General features: G+C 37.4%; 1 long non-coding RNA gene across 1 annotated transcript in view; it reads right to left on the reverse strand.

Annotated features, from left to right (window-relative positions):
- Window positions 1-21,904, reverse strand: part of LOC116662672 — a 56,196-nt gene that overhangs the window by 23,251 nt on the left and 11,041 nt on the right. The window contains exon 2 of the long non-coding RNA XR_004318654.1: window positions 16,455-16,526. This is a non-coding gene — a long non-coding RNA (uncharacterized LOC116662672). The remainder of the gene's footprint in view (window positions 1-16,454; window positions 16,527-21,904) is intronic.

A 21,904-nucleotide genomic window follows, 5' to 3' on the forward strand; every position in this document is an offset into this window, starting at 1 on the left:
ACATGGGTTGGTGTTCCTCCTTCTCTGTGAACCGTTTCACATTAATCAGGGAAAGTTACTGGCCACCGTCACATCTATTTTTAACAAAAGGCAAACTGCTGCAAAACTAAAACCAGATGCTGAGCTGCATACTGACTATCTTCTACTCTCTTAATACACAACTGCTTCTAATACCAAAGCCCTCAGTATTTACCTATACCCTCCGCCTGCCCGCTGGCTTTAAGCCTGAATTTATTTGTGTTGGATTTTTTTTTTCTTAGATAATTCCCATTCCAAACCTTTATAAAGTCAAGACTTATTCCATATCCAGTTATTCTGAGAAGCTGAGAGAGAAAAAGTGTTGCTCAGAGCAGCAATAGGACTTTTTCAGGGAAGCAATTATGTTACAGATTCGAGTCCTTGGACTCTTTAAACAATAGAAGTTGTTAAGAGGCCAGATGAGAAATTCAGGCAAGGCTTTATTGCAGACTCCTGCAGCAGGAGGGAACAAAACAAGTAACAGATTCCGAGGAGGGGGGAGCTGGTTCCTGAAATGGGGTGAGGGTAGGGGTGGACAGGTAGGTACTGGAGGCGTGGCTTAGGTGGTCTGCCCACCCCCTTGCTGTTGCTGTGTGCAGGGATCATGTGCAATACCGTGCCGCTGCTCCCGGAACTTCAGAGGTGGCAGTTGGTTTTTATACCTTATTGTTCATAATTCTTCGTATTCTGTTGTTCGAGGAGATGTTTGTCCAGGTGCAAGCACTTCAGCAAAGATCTCAGGTCCCAGGTCCCAGCCTATCTCAGTTAAGTCAAAGGATTTATTTGTTGAAGGAGTTTTGGGATATGGGTGGGTGGACACAGTATGTCTTTAAAAGGGGGAAGGAGGAAAAGATCTTTAAAACATCTGTTAACTAACTTTCTTACTGAAATACCAGTTTATTTGGGAAATTCTCTATACAGAAAAATACTCACATTCATGCCACTACCATTTCCATTTTCAGAATGTGGAATAATTTCATACTTTAAATTTGCCAGAAAAGTGCCTGAATGGTTTTCTTACTGTTTCCTAGGGCTTAAAGATTTCAAATCCTCCTCGTATATTAGCTAGCTCTAAATCCAGAATGTCTAACAGGGCATTTTAGGTGATAATTTATATAAAAAATAAACTACCTGTAGAGTATACAGAAATCAAGAGGACAAAGAATTACCTGGCTCAGAATAAAAGGGGCAATGATCATGAATGATTATTCCTGAGAATTAACCGCAAAAAGAAACAGACTTTTTGCTGCTATTGTTTCCTACAAAGTAATTCAATAGCATTTATTAAGTATCCACTTTGTACTTCAAACAACCCTTTCCCCATTTTCAGTTATTAAAAATGGATCAGTACTTCAAGGCTTGGCTCAGATGCTACCTTCTTTCCTGATTTGTTTCTTCCTCTCCTGTGCCACATAGATGATTTTGTCTTGTGTTTGTAGACTGAAAAAAAAAAATCTTAACCTGCTGCAAAGTAAGCTTCCTGAGACCTCATCTGTTTTGTTCACTAATACAGTCTCAAAAAACTACTGTTTTCCCCCACTTTCTGGTCTTCCTCATCAGTCTAATTCAGGGGTACCTGCTGCCCTGCAGGCTGCTAAATCATTAAAGCCCAGCTCGGCCAAATCAGAAAAATCTCCAAAATGCAGTGGGTATGCCCCAGCGGTGCGCAGGATGGTCCACTTGGGTAGGGGAATGTGGTGGTTAATTGTACGTGTCAGCAAGGCTAGCTATAGTGCCTACGTGTTTGATCAAACACTAGATTAGAAGTTGCTGAGAGGTATTTTTTACATGTCATTAACATTTAAATCAGTAGACTGTGTGAAAAAAGATTACTTTCCATAATGTGGGTGGGCCTTACCCAATTAGGTGGAGGTTTTAAAAGCTAAAAACTTAGGTCCCCCAAGGAAGAAGGAATTCTGCCTCCAGACTGCCTTTGAGCTCAAGGCTGCAACATCAACTTTCCCTGGGTCTCCAGCCTGTCGACCTCCTGCTGGACCAAATTCAGACGTGCCTGCCCCTTCAATCAGAAGAGTCAATTCCTTAAAATTTCTTTCTTGCTCTCTCTATATATGTAGATACATAGACATATGTACAGACACACACAAACCATTGGTGCTGTTTCTCTGGAGAGCCTTGACCAATAAAGGAAAGAAGGCAGAGTAGGAGACTGGCAGTGAATATTCATTCGTTTTCCATGTATTGTGAGCAAAGGCATTTTACATGTACTCAATTGAGAGGGCTATCTTGAAATGATAGGCCGTGATCACAAAAATCTCTTGTGCCACATGAAGTTCTACCTTATGGTAAAATCAAGTTTGCTGAAAGAATTATCATGCTTAAACATAAGAACAAAAGGCAAAGGCTACAAATCTTCTACCTCCTCCCTGAGGACAAATTAGCTGGCAGTAGTATGCCATCTAGTAACATTTTAAAAAAGATACATAGTCTGTTGCTTCAAGATGAAGGTGGTATTTTAACACAGCAAGAAAGCAACAGCTCAGTTGTGCTACAGAAAGAGCATCTTGAAAGCAAATGTTTCAAGATAATTTTGTTAACGAAAGTAACTTAAAATTTACCTATAAAACCTACATATCTACACAGTTGAAAAGTTGGAAATAAGAGTGTTAAAATGCAGCTTTCAAATAGTTTGCAAGAACAACTGGTTATTTAATAGCTTCATTTCAACAGCAACAAAATATTAGCATAATTATGCATGAAATTTTAAAAATGAGTTTCATGATTTCAAAAGCATTTCTTCCACCTCGGTCTGAGTACTTTTTAAAAAGTCTTTTTCTACACTGACAGCCATTAAAATTAAGTCTCAAAATAAACTGAACCTAGTACTGCTGCATCATGATGTAATAAACCAAGATTATTTTAAAAAAATGAAGCCTGTTCAATTATATTCTTCTTATTCAAAATGTGATTAATAATAATGAGTTTTTAGTAATAGCAAAGATGTTATAAGTACAGTAATATACATTTTGAAGTCCTTTACAGTGTTTACTTCATTTTAAGTGATTCTCTTTTATTTGCTATTTTGTGCATGTTTTATGATGCACATGTCATACTAGTATAACAATACATTATGACATTTATCAACAAGTGCACATGCAATGGGGCTATACCCTCACAACATTTTGCAGACGGGGATTTGGATTCTTTCAGGCCAAATGACGGCCAGTGGACACTTCATGCCCTTGTCAGTTTGAGTGATACCCACAAATTTGCTCAAACAAGATCCCTTGCCCATTTTCATGTGTTCTCAAGATTTATTTTAAAGGGCACAGTACTCACTGGATATTGAAATGTAAATATGATGGAGGCTAGAGTTGGGGACATTCAGGTGATGAATGTCAAGTTGTAGGCCTCCTTGCTTCCACCATTAAAACAACTATGAATAGAATAGTGAAGACAACTAATAAAACTGAGACTGCATGTCAATCAGAGGTAATCGATGATGGTGACACCACTTCCTCACAGGGACTGTCCTCTTAGGAACACTTTTTTTTTTTTAAATGGAGGACCACGTAGGGCTATGAAAGAAAGATATGCACTGGCAGAGGGAAACTCTTGGGAAAAATCAGGACTGCATTAAAGGAAGAGCTCTTGACACATCTAGGGCCACGTCATGATTGTGTGCAATTCTGAGCTATTTTATTTCATTAAAAATTTTGAAATCAATTTATTAAGACTAAAATGGAACATAGAATAAAAACTTGTGGTTGCCAGGTGGGAGGGGGGTGGAAAGGGACAGACTGAGAGTTCGAGATTTGCAGATACTGACAGGTGTATATATATATATATAATAGATAAACAAGTTTATGAAAGAATATGAAAATGAATATATGTATATTCATGTATGACTGAAAAATTGTGCTGTACACCAGAAATTGATACAACACTGTAAACTGACTATAACTCAATTTAAAAAATAAATAAATGAAAAGCAAAAAAAATATCATGGGTTCTCTAAAAAAAAAAAAACTAAAATGAAAACAAAACAGTTAACTCATTTCTCCCACTCTCCACCCCCTGCCTCTGGCAACTATCAATCTGTTCTCCATATCTATGAGGTTGGTTGGTTAGTTTGATTTGGATTCCACAAATAAGAGAGGTCACATAGTATTTATCTTTCTCTGTCTGACTTATTTCATTTACCATAATTCCCCTGAGGTATGTGTATATGTGTGTGTGTGTATGTGTATTTCACAATTTCTTTGTCCATTCATCCATCCACAGACATTTAGGTTGCTTTTTACCTCGGCTATTGCAAATAATGCTACAATGAACATGAGGATGGATGTATCTTTTCAAATTTTTGTTTTCATCTTCTTTGGATAAACAGCCAGAAGGGAAATTGCTGGATCATATGTTGTTTCTATTTTTAATTTTTGGAGGAAACTCCATACTGTTTTCCATAGTGATTGCACCAATTTACATTCCCACCACAGTGCACACGTGTTCCCTTTTCTCCGTATCCTCACCAACACTTGTTATTTCTTGTCTTTTTTATTCACACATTCTAACAAGTGTGAGATGGCATCTCATTGTGTTTTTATTTGCATTTCTCTGATGATTAATGATGTTGAGCACTTTTTCATGTCCCTGTTGGCATCTGTATGCCGTCTTTGAAAAAAATGATTAAACAAAACATTGCATATCAACACAATGGAATATTATTCAGCAATAAAAAATAATGAAGTACTGATAAATGCTCCAATACAGATGAACCTTGAAAACATTATACCATACTTATTAGAAAGACTAAAATCTGAAACACTGGCAATATCAAAGGCTAGTGAGGGTGTAGAGCAAAAGGAATTCTATTCATTGATGGTAGGATGGTAAAGCCACTTTGAAAACAGTTTGGTAGTTTCTTAACAAAACTAAACATACTCTCACTGTATGATCCAGCAATCATATTCCTTGGTATTTACCCAAAGGATTGGAAGACTTAAACGCACACAAAAATCTGCATATGGATGTTTATAGCAGCTTTATTCATAATTGCAAGAATTTGGAAGCAACCAAGAATAATGAATAATGGAATATTATTCTGCACTTAAAAGAAATGAGCTGTTGAGCCATGAAAATACATGGAGGAACAATAAAGGCATATTACTAAGTGAAAGAAACCAATCTGAACAGGTTACTGTATGATTCCAACTATATGACATTCTGAAAAAAGCAAAACTATGAATCCTATAACAAGATAAATAGTTGCCAGGGGTTGAGTGTGGGGAGAGGGATGAACAGCAGAACACAGAGGGTTTTTAGGATAGTGAAAATACTCTATATGATACTATAATATGAATATGTGTCATTATACATTTGTCCAAACCCAAAGAATGTGCAACACCAAGGAAGAATCCTAATGTAAACTTTGGACTCTGAGTGATAATGTTGGGCCAATATAGGTCTATTAATTGTAAACAAATGTACCATTCTGGTGGAGGATGTTGATAATGGGAGATGCTATATATGTGTAGGTACAGCAGAGTATCTGGTAAATCTCTGTACCTTCCTTTCAATTTTGCTGTGAACCTAAAACTGGTCTAAAAAATAAAGTTAAAAATATGCTAATGAAATAAGCCAACAACCAAAGACCACATATATGATACGAGTTATATGAAAAGTCCAGAATGGGCAAATCCATAGATTATTGGTTGCTTATGTCTTGAGACGGTGGCAGGGGGTGACAGCTAAAGGATTTAAGGTTTCTTTTTGAGATGATGAAAATGTTCTAAAATTGACTATGGGGATGGTTGTGCATATCTGTGAATATACTACAAACCACTGAATTATACACTTTAAATTTATAAACTGTATGGTATGTAAATTATATCTCAAAAATGATGTTAAGGAAAGCTACACATCTTCTTGCTGATTTTATTACAATAAAATGGGAAATAAAGGTTAATGTATAGATCGTCTTTTCTATAATACTTGGGGTTTGGTTATTCCTGAAAAACCTAATTAAACTTCTAAATTTCTTGATACCTTAATGAGTCAGTTATTTTTTCCATAAAATATTTAAGGTCACAAAAATATAAACATACATGTTTGATTAAATTAAATCGTAACAAATACTATCTTTTAAAAGGATTGTATCTTATGAATATCAGACAATGCTGCAAATCATTTGACTTAATTATTTCACTTTCTGAAAATTTTTAAATACCAGCTGTCTAAATTTTAATACCAATAGCAATTATGTTAATCTACACTGTTTCAACTTAAATTTAATTTCCAAGATCCTTAGAGCTTGGGCTAGTATTAAATTAATTTACGGATAAATTTGGTTATCTGAAATCTTTGGTTATCTGGACACTTTCTTCTTTTCAAAAATATTTTATTTATTTATTTTTTTTTGGTGGGTGTTGGGGAGGTAATTAGGTTTATTTATTTTTAGAGGAGGTACCTGGGATTGAACCCAGGACCTTCTGTATGTTGAGCATGCTCTCTACCACTTGAGCTATACCCTCCCCCATGGACACTTTCTAAAGAGATTAAAATTTCTAAAACTAGAAGTTACAAAAGCAAAGCAAGTAAGTACTATCTATTTGGTCTTTGCAAAGTTTCAATCATAAATTTTAATTACAATTATACATTCACAATCATATAAATTAAGGACACAGTTATGTATCATTAGTATATACTAACACAGTTAGTATATCTGAAAACTAAAATTAAAGCTTTAAAATTTCATCTTGTTTATATGCATTTGTATTATGTTTAAACTTACGTACAGAGTTATAACAGAATTGAGAAACTCAGAAACTCATGAATAATAAAGAGGAAAAACTGGTAATTCAGGAGAAAATGGTTCTTGAATATTTGGTGTGCTCTTTAAAAAAAAAAAAAAGTCTCATCTTCTTATTTGGCTTTTTGGAGAACAGAACTTCCTTATCTCATAGAGAGCTTCCAGAGAATCACCTAACTCTTCATGGTTTGTGCTAATTTCTTGATTCATTTTTTGTTTTACTAAAATCTCTTATTTCTGTAAAAGTTAAATTTTCTGTTGATTGTAGCTTACTGCTGTGATCAATTTAAGTATTATTTCTAATTATTTGTATAGCTAAGCCTTTTATTCTTTTTTGTCTTTAGACATCTATGACTTATGTCTGTATTCTAATGTTATATTTCTTTGATAATTATTTTTGACATTGATTTCCCCAAACTGAGGCTTTAAATATTGCATAATGAAAATGTTAAGATATTTCATCTGAAGTATCTTTGGGGTTTCCTAGGAGGATTCTGGGACACACCAAAGACTTGTTCCAGGAATTTATAAAATGCATGATACTACAAATAATTAAGAATATGTGTTATGCTCTATGTTTTTAACTAGCTCTACACAATTATGAGAGGTGTCTTGTTATCACTCTCAGAGCATTGGAGGAAAAAACCTCAAATCAAAGACTTTTGACCCTTTTAGGTTAATTACATATGTGTAAAATGTTGTGAATGTAAATATATTCTTATTTTCAAGATGCTTATGAATCATATATAGTAATAGAGAATTTCACTTTTCTTTATTCTAATAATCCTGGCTAGTGTAATATAGGAACCAGAGCCATTCAGCTTTGTCATCAGCAGATGGTATCTGCTTTTCCCTTACACTTGTGTAAAAGCTCTTGCCACAAACCACAGATTAGACGTTCTGGACAGAACTTCAGAAGATCCTCGGTAAAGAACTGTTGATTATTTGAGTCCACAAGAAAACAGACTTGTGGATCCAGACTTGCCAAAATAGAGCTAGCATTATTATTACAAAGAGATCCTGTAAGACTTCACAAAGAATGACTTAGAACCTCCATAACTCTTTTATCCAGAAGCAGTCAACATCACAGAAGTAGACTCTTAAAAGCCAAGATTAACATAACAAGAATTTATTACCTAGGGCTAAAAGAACTGACTTGATTATGATTACTGTTTTTTTTAATAATTGGCATATTAAAATTTAGTTTTTTCTTCTTAACACGTATTAATTTCCTCAGGAACCATTTTCTACAGATCCCACGGACTAACGATTGGTGAGTTAATTCTTTGAGCTAATGTGAATGGTAACTCAATCACTAAAATTTGCTAAGTGCTCCTCTACACATATTTTGCCAACCAGATTATAATTACATCACTAGAAATGTGATATATGCCTCTGATTGCTTACACTCTACTACATTAATGATGTGTTAATATTAGTGATATTTTAAACATTAATAATACAATAATGTCATTTGCTCTCTAAAATGTATCTAAAAATATTAGGATATGTGCTGTTATCAGGAATCTGTGCTTTTTCCAACAGAGGTGGCTGTTTTTAACATTTATAAGTAATTCCTATTCACCTTCATTCTGCTCCTTTTAACAAGGGAACGATGATAGTTAATTGTGTGTGTCAACTGGCTAGCCTATAGTACTCATTTAATCCAACAGTAATCTAGGTGTTGCTCTGAAGGTATTTTGTGCATGTGGTTAATATCTATAACCTTTGACTTTAAGTAAAAGAGTTTCCTTTGATAACATAGGTGGACCTCATTTAATCAGTTGAAAGTCTTAAGTGTAAAATCTGAGCTTTTCAGGAAGAAGAAATTCTACCTCAAGACAGACATCAACTTCTAAGTTTCAAGCAGGGCTTGCCCTACAAATTTTGGACTTGCCAGTCGCCCCAGTCACGTGAGTCAATTTTTGAAAATACATTTCTTTATATCTATATCTACTTCTGTTTATCTATCTATCCTGTTGATTTTAGAACACTGACTGATACAAAAATGGATTTGCATAGAAGTTGGCTAAGGTTATGAATGGATGTACCTGTACAAAAGAGAGGTTTCTCCATGGAAAGCTGACTAAAGCCATTTAAGGATCAAATCCATTAACTTGATCACATAGGACCACCATATTGTAACATGAAGATCTAACATGATGGGTCCAGACCAAGACCTCTTTTTTTTTAAATAAAGCATTTTATTTTTTAATTGAACTATATAAATATACATATTTGTTTCAAAGTCAGAATGTGAGAACTCAGAATGCCATGGGTTATCACAGCAGATCTCTCTTTGCCCCAGTTGTTCATCTTAGGGGCTGATTAGGTAACTTTTCTGGTGACAGATCAGGCTGTTTGATGTGTCACCTGCAAGAGTAGACCTCATTTTCTATATCAGATCTCCCTTCAAATAGTGAATGCTCCAGGGAAACAAGCATTCCAAAGTCAACCAGACAGATGGAAAAAATGCATTTCTTTTAAAATCATAAAAACACATGACCATGAAACAGTTTTGTTTTCTTTTTGAGACCACATCTATTTCTGCTCCAACCAACAACACCAGCTAAAGTGTTCTTTCCTCTGTTCCCAGAGAAAGAAGCATTTCCAAATTCATATATGTATGTATTCAAAGTGTTGATATAAAAATTTTTATTAGAAAATTCTTCTCACAACACTGGTAAAACTAGTTCATCCCACTAGATACATGAAGGAAAGGGGGCAATAGGAGTTTGAGTGACTTTTTCAGGACCAGTTTCAAAACCTGTGGGATAACTAACTAAACCCTTCATAAGAGCCAAGGTCATGAAAGGTAAAGAAAGACCAAAACACCATTACAAAATGAAGGAGACTAAAAAGAAATGACAACTAAATGTAACATGGTATCCTGGTAGGTTGGATCCTGGAACAGAAAAAAGACAGTGTAAAAAGTGTGAAATCCAAATAAAGTCTGTAGTTTAATTAATAGTACTGTACTAAAGTTAATTTCTTAATTTTGATTAAGTGTACCATGGTTAACTAAGATGTTTGAGGCCAAATGAAGGGCATGGGGAATTCTCTGTAACTCTTTTGTAAATATAAACTTATTTCAAAATTAAGACTTTAATACAAAAGGAAAAAGGGAAGATTATAAAAAATATACATTCCTAGATCCCACCTCACTCTTAATAAATCAGATCATGGAAATCTACATGTTAGTTATAATCCCAGGTGATTCTGCTGCATATTAGAGTTTAAGAACCTGTACTGCATGTACTTTGCAAAATGTTTCAAAAATTAAGAATTGTATTTAAAAACAATTAACAAGAATGTATTTACACATTACTTGTGTAACTAAAAAGAATATGAGAACAACCCAAGTCAGCGGTTCTCAACTTTGGCTGGAGATCAGAATCGCCTGGGGAATTAAAAAAAACAACAAACACTAATGATCAGGGCACACCTCAAATCAACTGTGTCAGAATCGCTGGGGTTAGGATCCAGGCATGAGTAGGTTTAAAAGCTCCCCAGATGATTCTATTAAATGTTCAAATCTGGATGATCAAAGGACAAAGACAGGAAAGAAGTAGAGCCCACAGGCTTGGCAGAGGTTATCTTAAAGAAACGTGTCATACTTTAATGCTTTATTGTATGTTAAAAATTTCCCCCCAATTCTTACTATCTCGTGCATTGCATTTTATTCAGAAAAACTAATACTGAAATTATTTTAAAAGAAAATGAGCTATTGCTCCTTGTTCATAACAAAAGAAGAGGGAAGCCTAGTCCTCTCATTCTCCATGTAGGTCTCCATTCTGTTTCATGCTGAGGAAAAACTGTTACCAGTCTTTTAAAGGTCGGGTAGTGGAGGCATCTGCTCACCTCTTTTTGAAGAACAGAATTGCTCAACTCAGATATTTACATGTTTGCAGCAGAAGCACCTGTGTATTAACTTGATCCAACCCTGCATCCATCCCAGCCAAGTGTCTGGACCAAGTTGACATCTGACCCAAGTTGGATCTGTGAGAACTGTCCTGGAATTTTTTGCATGTGAAAGAAAATATAGCTAATCTTTCTTCGGGGACCTGAACTATAAGATATTAAACTTGCAGAAATAAATTGAGTACTGCCTGTTTCCCACTTAACACTAAGTACAGTAATACATTCATGTTCCCACTGGCATATGATGATGAGAGAATTATAAAGTATATACCACACGTAAACGCATTGTCAACAGTGATTCCCTTCTTGGCAAGAGAATGAAAGTGGAAGTGGGGTGGAGAGTAAATTTTTTTTCACATTTAGTGTAAATAGTTCAATGTTTCTTAGAAAAAATTTTAAATCAATAGATCATTATGTTACCTAAGTCATTAAAACTCCATGAGGGTCAAAGGCTTTGATCATAACACTTTCGGAATTCCAGAGATAGCCAAGAAGTATTCCCCACAGAAGGATGATAGCCTCCACTCAGTAAAGGCTAGCTGATTCACAGAAATCCTTTTCTTGAATGCATTAAAATGTAGAGTTAATGAAAAGAAGCTCAAAGGGAGGAGGGACATTAAAGTCAGGGGTGCTTTAGGCAGGTTTTCTCAGTGTGTGGTCCACTGACCCCCAAGGAGGTCTAGGAACAGAATTCAGGGAGTCCATGGCAGTGACTGTATCTTTATTTTCACTAACCTCTTTCTGAAATTTAGAATTCCCTTCAATTAATAATATAGACACCGAATCACAGTAAAAGGCAACTGGGTCTTTATCTCTAGTAGAAATCATAGATGTATTCATTCCTATTACAGTTGTTACAGGTATCTCAAAATACTGTTTCTGCTCATCATTATATCAAAATTATAGTAGGTAGTAGGCCTGATGCTAGATCATACCTGATGCATTCATAAAGAAGCATGTGCATTACTACATCACAAATTTGGCTCAGTATTTAGGTTACTATTTATAAATACTTGTTTTTATTTGTAGCCCCACACACGATGTTTTTGATGTATTTAGAATATTATTCTTAGAAAAGATCTGTAGACATCAACAGATTTCCTGAGGGGTTCATAATACAAAATAAGAATTTCTGCTTTAGAGCAAAACAAAACTAATCATTTAACAAATATGAGTAATCATGGTCTTTCACTCCTGTTAAAGAAAAGAGATTTACAGATTATTTAAAAGTCCATATGTCAAACAAGTCTTTTTAATTTTGTGACCTAGTATAAAGAAAATAACACTCCCACAGTTATTTGGAGGTAAACCATCTTCCTTTACCTCTAGAAAGATCTTTTGTATAGAAAGAGGACTTAAGCAAAAACCAATTTCTATAACAAAGATGGTATTTTTTCTCTTAATCCAGTAAGCAGTATTTGGCAAAGTTCTGATTTATGACATTGCTCCTTTTCCAAATGAGAGAAAGGGTGCTTTGGAATTTTAATGGGATTTTTTCCAAACAGCAGCCTCAAATCCTATTTTATCTTTCTGAATCTGAGAAAGAGGTACCAGGATCCATAAAGCCAATAAAAGTGGTGTGACACGTACAGGTACTCAGTTTAGAGTTCAAGACTATCACCAGGAATCGCTGTATTAAGGTTTCACAGCGCAAATCAAAGATTTTCAGCAGTGCAATGCCAGAGGACTGAGCAGTAAGTTGTGAGCAGCTGTCTGTGCCCATACATTCCAGCACATCCTTGGATTTCACCAAGTTCATGGAAGGACAGTGGCGAGGGAAATAAAGTGCAATGGAACTTAGTGAGGGTATATTAACAGCGACTGGGGATGAGGAGAGGCTGCAGTGTCAGCCCACCCCCACCCCCCGTGCCAACAGGGCACACACTGTGTAACCAGTCACCTTGCCTGCCTCTCAGCACGACACATCCTCTGCCCTCATCTGAGTCGCTCAAGTAGAGATTTCAATGTTTTTTTTTTAACCTTATCAGTGAGGATGCAGTTTATGTTGCGAGGGCTTCAGGACTTATGGGCTAGAGAAGCACCACTCCCTCTCCCCTCCTCCCCCTTATTTCTCAGTGGTCTGAGTTTGCAGCAAGTTGCTGGGCATCCCAGTTACCATGGGAGGACCGGGAAGCCCCATCTGAGAACAAAGGTGAAAGAGACCAGGGTGGAGGACTACCAGGGCTCAGGTACTCAAAAGTATGGCACCACCTGGCAGATATGCTGCATGTTTTTGAGGTTTGTCCGCTTCTGATGATCCTGGCTCCATTAGCCATGTTTATTATTAAATAAGGAATGATCCACCAAAGACACTCAAAGTGTGGCCCACGGACAGGAAGCATCATCCAGGAGCTTGTTAGAAATTCACTTTCTCAGGTCCTAGCCCATTGAGTCAGAATCTCTGGAGTGGGGCTCAGGAATCTGTGTTGTAACAAACCTTCCAGATGATTTTTTAGGCACACTAAGGTCTGGGGAGTCCTGACCAAGGCAGCCATCTACAGATAGCTCTTCTGAGGAAGAAGAATGCCACTGGGCTACCGCAGTGTGATACTGTTTATTAAGTGGTCAAAGCCCTATACTGAAGGACACCAAAGCCATGATCTCATTGGAAATGGACCAAGTGGGAAAAACCCGTTTGTTTTTCTTTAACTTGTCAATGCTACATTTATGCCAGTGAGTTTGCAAAAAATGACACACCCCTACTTGTGACTAATTGTTTTGCAATTGCAGGCAAGAGGAAAGGTTGAGTAGTTCAGCAAATTAAGGCAGAACAAGTTGTTTAAGTAGTCTGAAGCCTTCTCTGGTCCTTCCACTGACTTTCTATAAACATACTGAGAGCCAGGACTGGGTCTTATTCATGCTTTTATTATCAGCGATTGGCTCAGTGCCTGGTTCACTAGAGTTGCTCAATGAATGTCTAAAAATGAATAAATAAGTGAATAAATCAATGAATTAAATGAAATGAAGCTTTTGTCTTTACCTCCATTTATTAGTTTTGTATTGCTATCAAAGCAAGTTACCACTAATGTAGTGGCTTAAACAACAAAAAATACATTATCTTATAGTTCTCCATGTTGGAAGTCCAGCCTGGGTCTCACTGAGCTAAAAGCATGATGTGAGCAGGGCTGCATTTCTTTCTGAAGGCTCTAAGGGACAATTCATTTCCTTGATCATACGGGTTGTTGGCAGAATTCAGTTCCTTATGGTTGCAGTACTAAGTCCCCATTTCTTTGTTGGCTGTCAGCTGAGGGCCTTAGCCAGGTTCCAGAGGCTGCCTGGATCCCTTGGCTCATGACCTCCTTCCTCCATTCTCAAAGCCAGCAACAGGGGGTTAATTACCCCTCAAGCACTGAATCTCTTCTCTTTGTGATTCTGCCTCAACTCTCTGGCTGACTGTTGTCTTCCTTTTTTACTTTCATAGACTTAGATGGTTAGATGGATTTTACTCAAATAAAACCCATATCAAGATTCATAATCTTCATTACATCTGCTAAGTCCTTTTTGTTATATAAAGTAACATGCTTATGTGTTCTAGAAATTAGGACATGAACAACTTTAGTGGGCCCTTATTATGCTTAGAATACTCTACTGGACAAAGTATATTAAAGCATTTGGATCCCAGGAATTTGGTGGGGAACAGGTATGATATTCTTGTAGAAGGCATTGGCACAAGGTATCAACACCAGAATTGGCCCTTTGTGAGATGATGAATTTAGAGAAATTTGTAGTTTTCCACTATCACCACTTTTAAAACTTTCCCTCATACCCTCCCTCCTTCTTCCATATAGTGCTAGACAAGACCCAAGCTCTTCCTCCTCCTCTTTCCTTTCCCTGCTTCCCAATCAAAACATAATAGGAATAGTTGATAAGTATTGATTGTTCTACTATATGCTGAGTATTTTTACATAAACCATCTCACTAAATTATCTTATGATCTCAATTTAGTAATTGTATTCTCATTTTAGAGGAAGAGGAGGCTTGGAAAGATTAAATAACCCATTCAAGATAGTAAATAGCATACAATAGCCAAGACATAGAAACAACCTAAACATTCATCAACAGATGAAGGGGTAAAGAAGATGTGTATATATACAATGGAATACTACTCAGTCATAAAAAGAAGGAAATAATGCCATTTGAAGTAACATGGATGGACCTGGAGATAATTATACTGAGTGAAGTAAGTCAGAAAGACAAAGACAAATATTATATGATATCGCTTATATGTAGCATCTAAAAAAAAGATACAAATGGACTTGTTTGCAAAACAGAAACACACTTACAAACATAGAAAACAAATTTACAGTTACCAAAGTGGAAAGAGGGAGAGGGATAAATTAGGAGTTTGGGATTAGTAGATATAAACTACTATATATAAAATAGATAAATAATAAAGTCCTACTATATAGCACAGGGAAGTATATTCAATATCTTGTAATAATGTATAGTGAAAAATAATATGAAAAAGTATGTATGTGTGCATATATATATATCTGAATCACTTTGCTGTACACCAGAAACTAACACATTTAAATCAACTATACTTCAGTTTAAAAATACATAATAAATAGTAGAGCTCAGATTCTACCACAAGCCTTTCTTTTCAATTATTACAAATTCTACCTCCTTGTGAGGTCTCATTTTTACATGTACTCCACTCCAAGAAATAAACATCAAATCTAATTCAGGCTTATATGCTCACTAGCTGATATGCAAAGAAATCTGTATTAGTCAGAGTTCTCCAGAGAAAGAGAACCAACAGAATATATAGATTTATGTAACAGGAATTAGCTCCTGCAATTATGGATATGCAGTCTGTAAACTAGAGAACCAGGAAAGCCAGTGGTGTAATTCAAATCCAGCAACCTAAGATTAGGGGGGCCAATGACATAAATCCCGGACAGAGTCTGAAGGCCTACATGTAAGGAGGACCAGGAGTACCCCTGTCTGTGGGCATGAGAAGATAGATGTCCCAGAGCATGTGTATCTTTCCTCCACCATTTTGTTCTAGCAGACCCTCAGAGACGGGATGAGGCCTACCCAGTTGGTGGGGTCACTCTTCTTTACTTTTCCCATTCAAAGGTTAACCTGTTCCGGAAACACCCTCACAGACACACCCAGAAATAATATTTTACTTGCTATCTAGGCATGCCTTCGCCCAATCAAATTGACACATAAAATTAACCATCACAGGGTCATTCATAACAAGGTTTCAAGCTGAAAAGAACAACCTCCAGGGTGAAAATCAAGGCCTCTTGTGATAGGCCAGGAGAGGAAATCAAACATCTGGTTTCACTTGGTGCACAAATATTTATAAAGCCTAGCAGAGTAAGAGTTTAGGAGAAGAGCACTGGAGAATTTTTTCATCCTTTTTTATGGCAGAAAAACAAAGCACTTGTGGTATGAGGTAGTTAGGAAGAAGGTCTAGGGGAGTTCTCAGAAAGCTAGGTATTACTACAGATACAATATTTCAACAAAGCCTCTCACTTTTATTCCTACCACAACTGTATCCAAATTGGTCAAAATGTACCCTCGCTGTGGGAATCCATGAATAGGAATAAGAACTACTGAGTAATGATTTTTCCCCTCTTTTGAATATTTAACCATTCTCTGTCTAGTTTTATTAATCAGCATTTGGTAACTCATTATTTGTAAATATAGATAGAATTTTGGTATTTGCAGACAGCATGCTAGCTACAGAGGTAAAAGCAGAAATACAAAGTTCAGCCATAGACTAAGATGCACTCACCAGCATGCAGTTATAATATGACATGATGTCATCAGGGTACAATCTCATTTTCATCCTTATCTTGGATGATACCTTAATCAAGAAACCACAAGGAAGCACAGATTTAATTTTAAACGGCTTGCTTGTTTAGAGGTCTAGTCTTGTTCCTAACAGATTCATTTTTAACAACTGTCCCATACAGGGCAGGGCAGCCTGTTTCCCCTTTGCTCTACCACGTTCCATTCACAAAAAGGAACCATGTTCTCAAAGAACAGGGACCAGACCTCAGGCCCAGCACTCCATTCCTACCCACCTCCAAGACTGTGTCACCCTTAGGCTTCCCACTAACTTTCCTGAAAGAAGAGCAATCAAATCTAATGTTCCCACAACTTACACTTTTATTGGAGCCATAACTGAGTTATTGCACCTTGTGTTTACTATATATAATTTGTTATAAATAATAATCCTATAGCTATGATGAGTGTTTGTAATTTTTTTTTCATTAGCAGGACTTAACCCTTGAAAATTATAATGTAGATGAATTTATCTTCACCAATCTCTTTTCTTTTAGCATTGACTGACTCCTAAGAGGACATGGGATGCTATTCGATCCATCTTTTACAACTACCATGTCCAGACTCCACCCACCTACAATGTAATTCTCCAGTGTGCTAGAATTTGTATTGATTTCAAGCCTCTACTTTATAAAACTTCCTGTCTTGTTCACCTGTCTGTTCAGAACTTAGCTCTCTAGCAGATAGATGCAAGGAACCAGCTACAGGACAGGGTCTATGTCTTCTATATATCTGTATGCCCAATGTCTGGGTCACTGTCTCACTATAAAAGTAAATAAACACACTGCAAACCATGTCAATAATAATAACGTACCTTTATATAGTATTTGACATGTGCTAAGCAATTATTTTATACAATTTTTATATATTAACTCATTTCCTCTCATGACAACTATGAGATAGCTACTAAAATTACACTTATTTTACAGATGAGGAAATTAAATCTGTTTGTTGAGCTAATGAATGAAAGAATGGAAAGTTATCACACGGAATTAAATGAACTACCTGGAGACAATCATTTTGGGGTCTATAAAGGTACTTGGGTGAGGGGTTCTGGGGTGGGAAAGGACAAGTCTTTTATTTTTAAACTAATTTTTTAATTTTTTTTTTAAAAACTGGGGGGTAATTAGGTTTATGTTTGTTTGTTTGTTTACTAATTAAATGGAGGTACTGGGGATTGAACCCAGGACTTCGTGCCTGCTAAGCACACATTTTACCACTGAGCTATACCCTCCCTCCCAGGACAAGTCTTTTAAAGCCCTTCAGTGATACAGTGGAATCTTCTACTTCCTATTGAAATCACTGAGGTTGTTACCCCAAAACTTCATCTTCCTCTTGGTGGGTGTTGAGCCAAAAGACACAACCAAGCCGAAAAGATTGGGAGAAGGATTTATTGCCTGTAGTAAATAAGGAAGCACCAGGAATCTTTCCCAAAGCAGTGTCCCCCAAAATAGCAAAATTGGGGAGATTTTAAGTTAAGGGTACATGCATATTTTTAAAGGGGCTTGGGTGGTCAACAGAGTTCAAGCTTTAGTTGACTCAAGTCACAAAGATCAGAAAAGGTCAGCATTTTCATCCCTCAGGTTCTAGCTGATCTGGTGGTTCAGAGTTTAAGGTTAATCTTTACCATTGAAAGAGAACTGGGAATCTTTATAATTGATATATTATCTTTGCTATTGTTACTTCTCTTGCCTGATAACAGTCATTTGCTCCTGCATTCTTTTGTTCCCCTAAGATCATTAATTACTGAGACCTGTTCATTGTGGCCAGGCTTAGGTCACAAAATGGATTAGGCCAAAAACGTCTTCTCTTAAATCAAGCAAGCCATGCCTGGTTCTCTTTCTCCAGGGATCCCCTACCCCATCTGCTTACAAGGTGATATTCCATCAACTTTGCCTCATTCTATAGCTGGAAGTCACAGGTCCAGCCCATACTCAAGCAGAGGACACGAGTACCAGACAGTGGGATTGTCAGCCTTTTAGGAAGGTCCCTCTTAAAGGAAGTCCCACCAGGCTAGTGCACACTGTTATATGTACTGTGTTCACCTAGTATTTCAATGGGTTGGATCAGGAATGCTGCCTGACTTGTTCATGAAGGCGTCCTGAGTCTAAAACAGTGCCCCTTCTCAATTAACGTCTGTCCATAAGTAAATGACTTCCAGTATCATATATGTTGTAAAAAAAAAAAAAGGAATAAACATGATGCGCAGGAATGAGGTTAGAAAACATGCTTACCATTAATCTGATCTGTAAAGATGGCTCTGCTACTATTTACTCCTAGTTAACTAGTCCATTTTCTACAACAGAAGGTCATAGGCAAAGAAATTGTTTAGAAAATTGAGCCAGGATAAAAGAGGAGGAAAAGACTTTGTGTGAGGTCATCTCTTCTGGTAGACAAAAACCCAATTTGCTCTCTCAGGAGGGCTGGGAGCCCAGGCTCCAGTCGTATGACTGACTTTGCTCTTCATAAACTTTGACAGCGCTATAAAAAAGTTAACAAGGGTGTTAGACTTTTTTTTTTTAATAGTACTCACAACTTATAAACCCTCAGGTTGAGTTTTCTTTGAGTCTCGATCTCCCAGGAGGCACAATAGACCCAAAGAGAAAAAAAAAATGGAAAGACAGAGATACTGAAATGAGAAGGAAAAATTTTAACATTAAAGTGGCTCCAAGATCCAGCCAAAGGTCAAAGCTAGCTATTGCTTGGAGCCATGGAGGACTCGACTGTTCTTCCTAGAGCATTTCCTCTGAGGTCTAGTGCTAAATTTGATCCAGGGGGTGAGGCTGTAGGCATGTAAACATGTAGGAACAGGGACATGAGGTCAAGAACACAGCAGACATTCAAGATGTGACCTTCACCATGAATTTAAAACATGTAAAAATAGGGCAGAGTTTGGTTGATGAATGGTCACACGCTAGACAAGTTCAACATTTAGAACATTGGTTGCTGGTGTGTCCAAGTGTGAGTGTGTATGTATGGGGGTAGATACAGGCATTTGGGAGGGCATGTTCAGCCTCACTGTTTATAAATCATGTAGTTGTGAAGGGAAGAAATACTGAGGGAAGATAAAACATTGGACTTTCCTCACATGGCAACCCAAGGGGTGTGTGAAGGACAGGGATCAGAACTCGGAGACTGCCTTTGGCCTCCTCTTCAGCAGACTGTCTAAATTCTGATGGCACAGAAAATTTCAAACAGGATAAAGGATCTATTCATAGGCCAAGTCTTCACAAAAACTTATAAATCAGAACATACTGTATAACTAAGAGGTAGGCCCTGAAATCCAGCCAGGAAAAACTCTCAGAGGGAGAGATTTATTCCCAGGAAGAAACAGTGACCACATAAAACAAAACACAAAAAGGCAGTGAATAATCACCATTGCCCGTCCACCCACAACTCTAAGCTGCTATTGTACAAGGGGTTTCCAAGATGCAGTTCTCATCTTCTGTGTCCCTGGCAGATCTCACTAACTTACCAGGGGCTCTAAAGACTTGAGCAACCCACTATTTATCTGGAGGTCGTAGGGCTTTCTTCATCTTGTCCCTTTCCTCCAGTCCCTGCCATGTGGCTGACGGTAAGATACGTCACTCATCTCCAACACTCACCCATTACTTTTGGATAAACTGGTTGGATAGAAGGCCTCAAAACACTTGTTATTCTCCCATTAAATGCTCAAATATCCTCCCCACCAAGTAACCAAGCAGGGAACTAGAAGCACTTAGAACCTGTTTAAGCACTAGCCTATCTGGCTGTTTGTGATTATAGATGATATGCAAAGAAGTCATAATTGAACTTCGTTTGAACCCTAGGAGAGCTTTTCTCAAGAGGCAGAATGTACGACGGCCAACATTTTACAAACTAATTAGGGACAGTCAGAATTCTCGGAGCTAGTTACAAAGATATGCAGTCACAAAGAGAATTTCCCCTTAGCTGTATGTAGGAGTCTTTGGGATTCCAACCACGCTGCAGTCTTTGGTTACATCGCGAGCGGAAAGAATACATCCTAAACTTAATGAGCATAAATGTGAACTGGCACTTTAGTAGGGTGCCATGCATGCCAAGAAATGCACAGGAGTGGTGGGGAGATGATGTCCGAGCTTTCAGTTAAAGCCTTTACTTGAAACAATGATAATGGGAAGGAGAGAGAGGACTCAGTGCGAGAGGAGAAAGGACACAAAGATGGTTAAGTGGGTAAGTGTCACCTCAGAACATATGCACAAGACACACCTGCAACAAAGTTGAAATGCTATCTTTGGCTTAAGGAATAAAAGTAATGAAAAGGTCAAAATAGGGAAAATAAGTTTGTCTGGAACTTGAGCAGAAACAGAATTCTATTTTGACACTTTAGATAATCCAACTCTTAGCAAGGTTATATAAAACTTCACTAGAATATGTCCTCTAAGCTAACAAAATAACCAAGCCTTTTCTAAACCCTTTCCCCTCTTTTCTTTGGATGGCTGGATTGAGAGGATGGTAAGTGAGAAAACATATGTATAAAGTCAAAGGATCCCGGCTTCTCAAACAGACCAGTCAGGGTGCAGCACGTGACCTTGGGCATCATTGTCGATGAGCGATGAACCGTTCAGCCCTCCCCCCTTCGTTCAGGTGGAAAGCACTGACCCTGTGTTAGTCTGCTAGGCCCGCTATAATAAAGCACCACAGGTTGAGTGGTTTGAACAGAAGATACGACTTATCTCACAGTTCCGGACACTAGAAGTCCAAGACCAAGATGCCGGCAGGACTGGTTACTTCTGAGGCCTCTCTCTCCAGCTTGTGGATGACTGTCCTCTCCCTGTGTCTTCACATGTTCTTCCTCATGTGTGTGTCTGTGTCCTAATCTCTTCTTAAAATCTCTTCTTAAGTCATATTAGGACCCACCCTAATCACCTCATTTTGCCTTAATTACCTCTTTAAAGACCCTATCTCCAAGTACAGTCACATTTTGAGGTACTAGGTGTTATTCAGCCCACAACAGACTCCAAGAAAATGGAGACAAAGATGGGAGTTTTCAAAAGGTGTTTCTCTTTCTCAGCTTCTCCCATCATCAGCCAGTGAGAGCCCATCATCCACTGGCTGAGCTCTGTACATGGTGAAGGTCCCCAGTCTTCCAGGAGTGATTTCTTAATTTGAGAATCCGCTGGTGGTGCTGCAATTTGCCCTCAAAGTCCTTCATGGACGCTCATGCAACTGTCAGAGGGAATCCACAGCAGACTTTCCTTCACTCTCTTCTATGTCAAAACTGCACTTTCTTAGCAGACATCATACCTGCACGTGATCCAGTCAGTACCGCTGCATCTTCAAGGTGTAGCTGTCACCTCATTCAGAAACACAAAATCCTCACAAATTTTATCTGTTTTCTAAAAGGTGATGCACATGCCATTGGCAATATGTGCGACA

Source organism: Camelus ferus, chromosome 3, assembly GCF_009834535.1.
Source record: "Camelus ferus isolate YT-003-E chromosome 3, BCGSAC_Cfer_1.0, whole genome shotgun sequence".
In the NCBI taxonomy this organism is placed as follows: domain Eukaryota; kingdom Metazoa; phylum Chordata; class Mammalia; order Artiodactyla; family Camelidae; genus Camelus; species Camelus ferus.